The sequence below is a fragment of the Gigantopelta aegis genome, chromosome 6 (assembly GCF_016097555.1).
Source record: "Gigantopelta aegis isolate Gae_Host chromosome 6, Gae_host_genome, whole genome shotgun sequence".
In the NCBI taxonomy this organism is placed as follows: Eukaryota; Metazoa; Mollusca; class Gastropoda; order Neomphalida; family Peltospiridae; genus Gigantopelta; species Gigantopelta aegis.
In genome coordinates this window covers 16,583,096-16,593,604 of record NC_054704.1, presented here as the reverse complement: position 1 = coordinate 16,593,604, position 10,509 = coordinate 16,583,096, and positions in this window count along the sequence as shown.

The following is a 10,509-nucleotide window of genomic DNA, read 5'->3' as shown; positions in this document are numbered from 1 at the left end:
ACATATTAAATACCTTTTCTCGTATAGAATATTAGTGTCTCTATAAATAACGTGTTTCTGGTATAGAATATCAGTGTCTCTATAAATAAGGTGTTTCTCGTATAGAATATCATTGTCTCTATAAATAAGGTGTTTCTCGTATAGAATATCAGCGTCTCTATAAATAAGGTGTTTCTTGTATAGAATATCAGTCTCTCTATAAATAAGGTGTTTTTGGTATAGAATATCAGTGTCTCTATAAATAATGTGTTTCTGGTATAGAATATCAGTATCTCTATAAATAATGTGCTTCTTGTATAGAATATCAGTGTCTCTATAAATAACGTGTTTCTGGTATAGAATATCAATGTCTCTATAAATAACGTGTTTCTGGTATAGAATATCAGTGTCTCTATAAATAACGCGTTTCTGGTATAGAATATCAGTGTCTCTATAAATAACGTGTTTCTGGTATAGAATATCAGTGTTTCTATAAATAACGTGTTTCTTGTATAGAATATCAGTGTTTCTTGTCATCCTAATGTTTACAGTAGCTCAAATTGGATTTTACCTCCCAATAATTTTGTACAAATAAAAAAAACATACTATGAAGTAAAATGAAAAATTACTGCAGCAAACGTTAGCACAAACACCAAACACAGTAGATATACAAACACTGGTAAAGTGGTATTCTGCAGAAGGAAATGTAGGCCCCCCTATTTAAAAGAAAGGTTTCACAACCACACCATTACTTTTATAGAAAGAAAAAGAAAGAAATGTTTTATTTAACAACGCACTCAACACATTTGTTTTACAGTTATATGGCGTTGGACATATGGCTAAGGACCACACAAATATTGATGGACGAAACCCACTGTTGCCACTTCATGGGCTACCCTTTTCGATTAGCAGCAAGGGATCTTTTATATGCACCATCCCATAGACAGGATAGCACATACCATGGCCTTTGATGTTTCAGTCGTGGTGCACTGGCTGGAGCGAGAAATAGCCCAATGGGCCCACTGACAGGGGTCGATCCCAAACCGACCGCGCATCAAGCGAGCACTTTACCACTGGACTACATCTTGCCCTATTTATTAATCATTATTTTTTAGCCATATGTATTATATTAAATTATATTATATTACATCAAATCCAATTTAAATGCCCAAGTAGTATTTAACACTTGTGTGCAATAAAACCTCTGAAACAGGACATTTAAGGATGTCCCCCTAAACTTCAAGTGAAATTACTGTTGAGAAATGGTGGAAATTGCATTACGTAATATAAAACAAAAGTGTTACTTGAGACCCTAACCCTCTAGGGATGACACGATTGCTTCTATTTCTGAAATTCATATTCCACTAACGTGCTTTTCTCTTATTTTTGTGTCACCCATCCTAATAAATATTTCATGTTTATTTAGTCACTGTTAACAATTCTATTGAAATATTGCTGTTGAAGACATAGGGGTAGGGTTATAAAATGTGTAATTACACAGCAAATCTTGCAACAAAACTTTATTTATAGGATGTAAATAATAACTGGATGTTCAAATGTGCTTCTATTATAATTAGAACATTTAAAGAGAACATTTGAGGTGCTGGGACTAAACTTTGTTAAATTTCTAGTGAAAAATAAAACTGTGTGAATTAAATTTTGTAACATTACAGAAAAAGTGTTATATGAGACCCTAATCCTGAAAGGATTTCAATATTGGTAATATACATGTATCTGAATTCTTTAATCCATTGTCTTCCAATCCTCCAAGTTGTGTATTCCTAAATGCCATGAGAAATATTTTACAATATTTTTAATATATTCGCCCTTTAGCAATTCTGTAAACATATACATGTTGAGGAAATAGGTGTGGGTTATAAAATGTGTAATTACACAGCAAATCCTGCAACAAAACTTTATTTATAGGATGTAAATAATAACTGGATGTCCAAATGAGCTTATTTTGTAATTAGAACTTTTAATGAGAATATTTGAGGTGCTGTGCCTAAACTTTATGTTAAATTTCTACTGAAAAATAAAACTGTGAATTGTATTTTGTAACGTTACATAAAGTGTTATATGAGACCCTAATCCTGAAAGGATTTCAATATTGGTAATATATCTGAATTCTTCAGTCCATTATCTCCCAATCCTCCAAGTTTTGTATTCCTAAATGCCCTGACAAATAGTTTACTATGCTTTTCATATAGTCACCCTTTAGCAATTCTTTAAAAATATAACTGTCATGAAAATGGAGGTAGGGTCACAAAACGGGTAGATACACACAGAAAGCTACGAGTCCTGCAATGCTATCATAAATGTTTCCATCCCTAGGGATGTAAGCCATGACAAAAATCACTATGAGCATTCGTCCCCCCATGGTACCGACCGACCCCTCTGGTTCATGGACTATATGTAGCAGGCCTTTTTTTTTTAATCAGGCGTTTTAATCGTAAAGAGCGGGGAAACAATGCTGTAACATCACCAGTTACACACAGAGTAGTGGGCAGTCATTATCCATAACAGGGCGGGACATAGCCAAGTGGTAGGGTGCTTGCTTGATGCACAGTCGGTCTGGGATCAATCCCCGTCGGTGGGCCCATTGGGCTATTTCTCACTCCATCCAGTGCACAACGACTGGTATATCAAAGGTCGTGGTATGTGCTATCCTGTCTGTGGGATGGGTTTCATTTCTAAGACTATATGTCAAAATTACCAACCAAATGTTTGACATCCAATAGCCGATGATTAACAAATCAATGTACTCTAGTGATGTCTTTAAACAAAACTTGTTTTTCTTCTTTTTTTTAACTATCCATAACAGTAACGATGTGTTTGCGAAAAACTCTCTATTATGTAATTTTAGTTACTGTTAGTTGTATTTTAAACCTATGTAATTTTAGTTACTGTTAGTTGTATTTTGAACATACGTAATATGTAATTTTAGTTACTGTTAGTTGTATTTTAAACATACGTAATATAAAATTTTAGTTACTGTTAGTTGTATTTTGAACGTACGTACCGTATATCTTCGCCTATAAGTCGAATTTTTTTCACACAAAAATTATTTTATAACTTGGGGGGTCGACTTATAAGAGGGTAAAAACATTTCACCAAAAAATATTACTGTTTTGGGGATTATTTTACCAGTTTTATTGTTGAACTATGCCATGTATTTATCCTCAAATATGTTAATTTGACACATTTATTTTTTATAACCTATTTTGTTTGGCATTAGAACGGTTTTGGTTATGCGAAAAGGCGTGCGATCTCACTCACATGCCAAGACAACAGTCCACTTAGTTAAATTAACAGTCATCACTAATAGTAAAACTGTAAAATACACTACTACCTGTTGCCTGAGTTTATTTTGAAATCTGGTCACTGGCATTAATGGTTGTTCAAACAATGTTTTGTCGGTGATTAACTTCATGAATATTACTGAGCTTTCCCTTAAAATAGACTGATCTCTGCAGTTCACTAGAGCAATAGGGACACACATCATTTGGTACAAAAACCAGTGTACTTTCCAGAGTTATCCTCCTTACATGTATTAATATGGCGGCAAAACCTAATACTTTCAGTTTTATCGTAGTGATCTGTTGTCAGTGTTTATAAATAAAGTTGTTGTCTGTGCACAAAACCATCTGTACAGTACCATACAGTAACAGTCAAACAGCTTTCACTCTCTACTAAGGGAATATTTCGTTTTGATGCTATGTAATAATGATAGTTTGATTGGAATAGTCTGACAATATTGCGATGTACAAAACGTAAAAACCGAAGTTTGTAAAATAATTTTCTTTTGTTCAAATATTGTACATTATTGTTCTCATGTGCTGAAAATAAGAAATATTTCAATATTTATAAGTTGTTTTTCATGGGTCGACTTATAAACGGGTCAATGAAAAAAAAAAATATTTCAGGGCTTGAAATTAGAGACTCGACTTATAGCCGAAATCGACTTAAGGCCACCGCAGACATTTGCAACTTTGTCGCATGCAACTGAAATTGCATGATTGCAAGCAACTTTTTCTCTCGTTGCACTGATACGCACACACATGCGACAACCAGCAATTTTAGTCTGGCAGTGATCACGTGACGGTTTTTCACCATATTTATTTCGATGGTGGTTGAGATATGTTCTACAACATATTTGTTATGACGTAGAAGACTGAATTTACGTAAAGTTGCACTTAATTTGTCCCACACACTTTTTGGTCCTTTAGGATATAACCACACAATTTGTGTAGAAAACCTGTATAAACATACCTGATATTCCAAGTGCAGATTCCATCTCTCCAAGATACATCTCCCTTTTAGCCCTATTGCTATATTCAGGGGATGTTGTGTCAAAAAGACATGGTATTGTCTGCCATATCACCACTAATTCATCCTCTTTCTGTAGACAACATGCTGCAGGAGGCTGGCATTTTGAGTCATTTGATCACTATCTATCCGTTCATTGGCAGTTTAAATTATTACGTCAACGTTTTGTTGCATGGAAGGCACACACGTTTGTGACAGCGTGCAATTAGATGCAATTACATGCAATAAAATCAAACATGTTTGATTGGAGCAATTTTAGTTGCATGCAACAAAAATTGCATCGCAGGCCAGCGCACACGATGCAACAAAAATTGCACCTTGTTGCAAAGGTCTGCGGTGGCCTTTACAGGCGAAGATATACGGTAATATGTAATTTTAGTTACCGGTACTGTTAGTTGTATTTTAAACGTACGTAATATGTAATTTTAGTTACTGTTAGTTGTATTTTAAACGTACGTAATATGTAATTTTAGTTACTGTTAGTTGTATTTTAAACATATCTAATATGTAATTTTAGTTACTGTTAGTTGTATTTTGAACATATGTAATATGTAATTTTAGTTACTGTTGGTTGTATTTTAAACGTATGTAATATGTAATTTTAGTTACTGTTAGTTATATTTTAAACCTATCTAATATGTAGTTGCTTAATTTGCATTTACAATGACTGTAAACTCTGGACAGTCTTTTTAATCAAGTAAAGCTAACCTAAAACTGAAATGCAGAGAACCAATAGCTAGATAAAGTTTCATGCCGGGTAAAATATAAATTATGATATTTATTAATCCTACCTGAGAGACTGCACTTGCACTTGCCATGTTGATGAATCACAAATGCTTTCTGGTTCAGCAACAGAATCCAGCTTTGCAAATCTTAGTTGAAAAATTGGAAGGCTATCAAAGGTATCAGCAGATTAATTTTTCACATCTAAAAGAACATAAATAAATAAATACTAGTAAACATCATTCAGTATAATTTAAAAAAAAATAACTTTACCTACAAAGATTATGGATATTGTTAATATGCAGAACATGTTCATCTTCTTAAACCATGATGGACCCGTTAGTTTTCCTCCAACCCAAACGGCCTTAACGAGGCCACTCGCGTGGACATATCGATCGGACTTTAAACTTTTAGATCTGCGTTCAAAATTTTATGTCAAATTTTTTAAAAATATTATTAAATAGTCCGATCCTCTCTTCTTTCTCTTCTTTAATTTTGGACTGTCCTAAAATGCTCCAAATTATATAAATATTCGGCCGAGCAGTCAATTCTTTTTATTTTTGGCTTGTAACCTTTTTATTTTTTTGATTTATTCTATTAACTTTTTTACTAATTGCTATTTTCCAAATTCTGCCCATTTTCAACCCCCCCCCCACCCCACCCTCCATCCTGAGTCAGGCCACCGATCTTATCTGAGGTCGGACTCGGGGGAAGGGCGTCTTCGAAACCCTAGTGGTATATGGGCACGTTAAACTAGTTATCATCATCATCCAACCACTAGTGTCCCATGAATGGTACACCAAAGGCTGTGGTATGTGCCATTTTGTCTACGGGAAAGTGCATAAAATTCTCTATTGCTAATGGATGAAAGAATGAACGAATGAGGGTCACAAAATTTGAAAAAGGTCAAGTTTGAGTTTGCCGAAAGAAAATGAGCAAAGTGAGATCGGGGAGGGGGATATGCTCACTGGAATAGTTTATAATAAAGACACTCAAGACACGTTTACTGTGCAATTTAGTGTTGTATATTTGTATTATGAATTTAAAAATGAACAAAAATCATAAAAAAGGGCAATTATGTTTCAAATGGGGATCACAAGACTCCTGTGTCCCCTCTGAATCTGCCTGTGGTCTTTATGGGGCAGTGGAGGGGGCACAAGCCAGATTTTTATTTTTCCTTATACAGAGTAGAACAAAAGAATGTACAATTTACTCCTGGAGTGGGGTGCACAGTTTCCTCTGCTCCCTCCCCCCACCTCTAATTCTTATGGGCCTGAAATAACCTACATGGTAGCTTTGAGTTACCTCTCACCAAATATGGAAATGACAATATATGAGCAACAGTTTAAAATGTGCTTTATCAGTAGTTGATACCGAGGGGCGGGACCTAGGCCATTGGTAAAGGGTATCAGGTCGTTTCGTAACCATACCGTTTCGTACCCAAAAGCATACCAGTTCGTACCCAAAGGCATACCAGTTCGTAACCAGAGGAACATCGGCATACCAGTTCGTACCCACATTTGTACATGTTATTTAATGCGATTAGAAATTGTCACGAAGAATCATGTCAAGCGAAGTCAGCTTATTTGTTGATATATTTCAAACATTACTTTCTACATCCGTTCGGACTAAGCAAAAAGCAGATTGGACGTGTTGCGACAGATACTAAATATGAGTTAAAGCAAATGGATAAATTAAAACAAAAAGTTGTATTCTTCTATCAAAAATGTATTATATCGGACAATGTAGGCCTTATTAGACCTAAAAAAAAGTCCACATTCCAAAAACATGGGATATCAGATCTTATTATATTTTTGTTATATGTGCGTGCGTGTGCGCACGTAAGTACGTGTGCGTGTATGAATGTTTTTGTTTTGAGCATATATACGTACGAAGAGAGGATCAGTCTTGCAAAATATTCCGATCGATATCTCGGAACGGTTATGCATAAAAATAAACACCATCGCTGCATGTGGAATCGACACCAAATTACAAGACAAAAGAATTGTTCTTTGGCTACGAAAAGGTATGCTTTTTGGTTACGAAAAGGTATGCTTTTTGGTTACGAAACGGCATGCTTCAGTGATGCACAGCACATAATTGCTCATTTAATGCTTATAAAAGATACTGAGTGATTATTACAACAAATTTTTTGCTAAATGTTACAATATGTTTGTAATATAACATTATAATTGTGTATTTAAAAAATATATTAATGTTAGGTGTAATGTATGACATTATTTAATTAGTTACGAACTGGTATGCTAGTGGTTACGAAACGGTATGGTACGAACGGGTTTGGATACGAAACGTCTAGAAACCGTGGTAAAGTGCTCTTCTGATGCGTAGTAGTCAGTGTGCCCGTTGGTCTATTTCTGTTCCAGCCTGTGCCTCATGACTGGTATATCAAAGGGGTTGGTACATGTTAATCTGTCTGTGGGATGGTGCATAGCCAATGGAAGGAAGGAAATGGTTTATTTAATGACACACTCAACACATTTTATCTATGGTTATACAATGTCGGACATATGGTTAGGGAGGAAACCCGCTGTCACCACTTCATGGGTTACTCTTTTCGATTAGCAGTAAGGGATCTTTTATATGCACCATCCCATAGACAGTATAGGACATACCACAGCCTTTGATGTACCAGTCGTGGTGCACTGGCTGGAGCAAGAAATAGGCATAGCCAGGGTTCATACACTTAAAGGAAGTCAAAATTCAAGGGTTTTTCAAGCACTTTCCAGGTCAACTTTACCAAAATTCCAGGACCTTACCGAGTTTCCACAAGTGCCAACCATCTTAGTGCTCCCTGAACTTGCTAAATACCCAGCAGCAAAAAGTGACAAACTGGCCTCAGATTACAGTTATCTTCCCATTTGGTTGTCCAAAATCCGGAAGTTTCACCGCGCAAGTAGTCTGCTGTTTGACTGTGATTATTTCATGGCAGACAGCTATGAAGTGGCAACTGTTTGACTGAAGTGACAGGGGATAGCATGTAGTTTGTAAACATGTGTAACTTGTTGACATTGAAGACTTGTTTGTGGTAATTCCGGCCCATGCAAAAGTAGTGCTTTTTGTGTAAAATGGGTGTACTCCGGCCTGGTTTAGAGGGTGTGTCTGTTTAAACCAATATGCTGGGAGAAAGAGCTGGACAACAGGGGTTGTCCTTTTCAGGGTGTGTGTCCCCCATGCAGGCAAAGGTACATACAAAACTTCACGGGCCTGCTGATATTAATAAAAAATGTTATAGCCACTAAGGCTATATAGAAACATATAGCGAAATTAATTGTGGTCTGAGGCCTGATATAGTTCACACATTACACCAGTTAAATGCTTGATTCTGATGAAAGTATTATAACCAGAGAGGTGAAATTACACAGACTGATTGTGCATACCACAAGGAATATGAAAACTAATTTATTTATTTTCTAAATATTTTATTAAATTAAAAAACATTTTTTTTGAATTTATTAAAAATTAAAATTAAAAGTTTCAACTTTTAAATTTCAATATCCTCCAAAATAGCATAAAATGACCTCTGATGTTACTACAGGTTGTTGCAATATTTTTTAACAGTTTTGAGCTAATAATTTGGTAAAAAAGAGCAAAAGTTGGATTTTGTTAGTCAATATTGAGATTTTAATTTTGTTTACATATTGAATTTTAATGAGTTTCTCAATTATTGCAATTGGACAGAAGATCTAAATATAATGAATATATCACTACTAAATGTAATTAAACACTTTAAATAAATAGTATACAGTTTTTAACAAGATTAAGTACTCTAATAATACATTTCACCTACATTTATGTAAATTACACACTTCAGTCATTTTTCAAAAATGGTCTTTTATCCTTAGAAAATCTAATAGGCTAATATTCTATGCTGTCTGAATGTATTTATTGTGTTCAGTAATCAGATGCTGGTATACTTGTCAAGTTTATTGCAGAAAATGTGCCAAAAAGGTTAACATTTGGCTTGTAATACATATGGCAGAATAATCCATAATGCATATTCAGTGGTCATTACTACAAACATCCTTCCAATCAAGAAATACTACACTGAGGTATCCCAGACACTGGCACATGACTACACTTGTTAACAGTTATCACTGGAAACTGAAAAATATGGTGCAAGTACCTCTTGGTAGGATTTATATCAGCATTTTGTGACAAAATCTTCATTTTCAAAGTTGTCGTCAACAAAAAAAATATTATGGTGTATACCTAAGTAATATCTGTAGGGCATATTCATATTAATATGCATTTATATGGACTGTTTTGCCTTTTACAAAGTGGCTACATGTCTAATACAGTAAATGAAGTAGATTAAGTAAATACAGCAGGTCAAAATTGAATATGAGGCCTATCATGTCTAATTTTCCCTGAAATTAGTGTGTAAACATTTGTTGCAAATGGCCCCAATTTTGTGACTTTCACCATCCCTCTGACACATTTCTAATAATGTATCATGAATTCAGTCACCATATCTTTACTAAGCCTCCACTTATCATATCTAAAATGCAAAATTTTACAGTTTTAGATTTTTTTGTTTCTCAAAAATTTAAATTTAAGTTTAATATTTAATTAAAAATGAAGTAAAATGTAATGATTGATTTTTTTTCCTATAAATATTTCAAAATCTTTCCAAGACAACACTGTGCAGATAGAACATATGTAGAAGAAAAAATAGCTGCTCATTGTATGAAGAAATTCCAAAATTTGATAAAGTTATTACATTTTGAAGTTGGTGTCCCTCAAGTTTCCATTGCTAAAATTGGCCATGGCAAGGCACTGTAGTAGGTGTTTTAACACAGCCTCTGTATACTCTCAGTTTAAAGGTGACATACCGATACTTACCGAGCATTGCTTTAATATGTATATCATTGGAATGCATTAGTGTGGGCCAGTTTTTAGGGGAAAAAATGGACTGATAGGCCTCAGATTACAGTTATCTTCCCATTTGGTTGTCGAAAATCCGGAAGTTTGACCGCGCAAGTAGTCTGCTGTTTGACTGTGATTATTTCATGGCAGACAGCTATGAAGTGGCAACTGTTTGACTGAAGTGACAGGGGATAGCATGTAGTTTGTAAACATGTGTAACTTGTTGACATTGAAGACTTGTTTGTGGTAATTCCGGCCCATGCAAAAGTAGTGCTTTTTGTGTAAAATGGGTGTACTCCGGCCTGGTTTAGAGGGTGTGTCTGTTTAAACCAATATGCTGGGAGAAAGAGCTGGACAACAGGGGTTGTCCTTTTCAGGGTGTGTGTCCCCCATGCAGGCAAAGGTACATACAAAACTTCACGGGCCTGCTGATATTAATAAAAATGTTATAGCCACTAAGGCTATATAGAAACATATAGCGAAATTAATTGTGGTCTGAGGCCAACTTTCTTTTCCAATATGGCGACGCTGTCGCTTGGATCTCGTGGCCGCGTGATCCTCGCATCGCAATATAAAAAACAACAAACATTC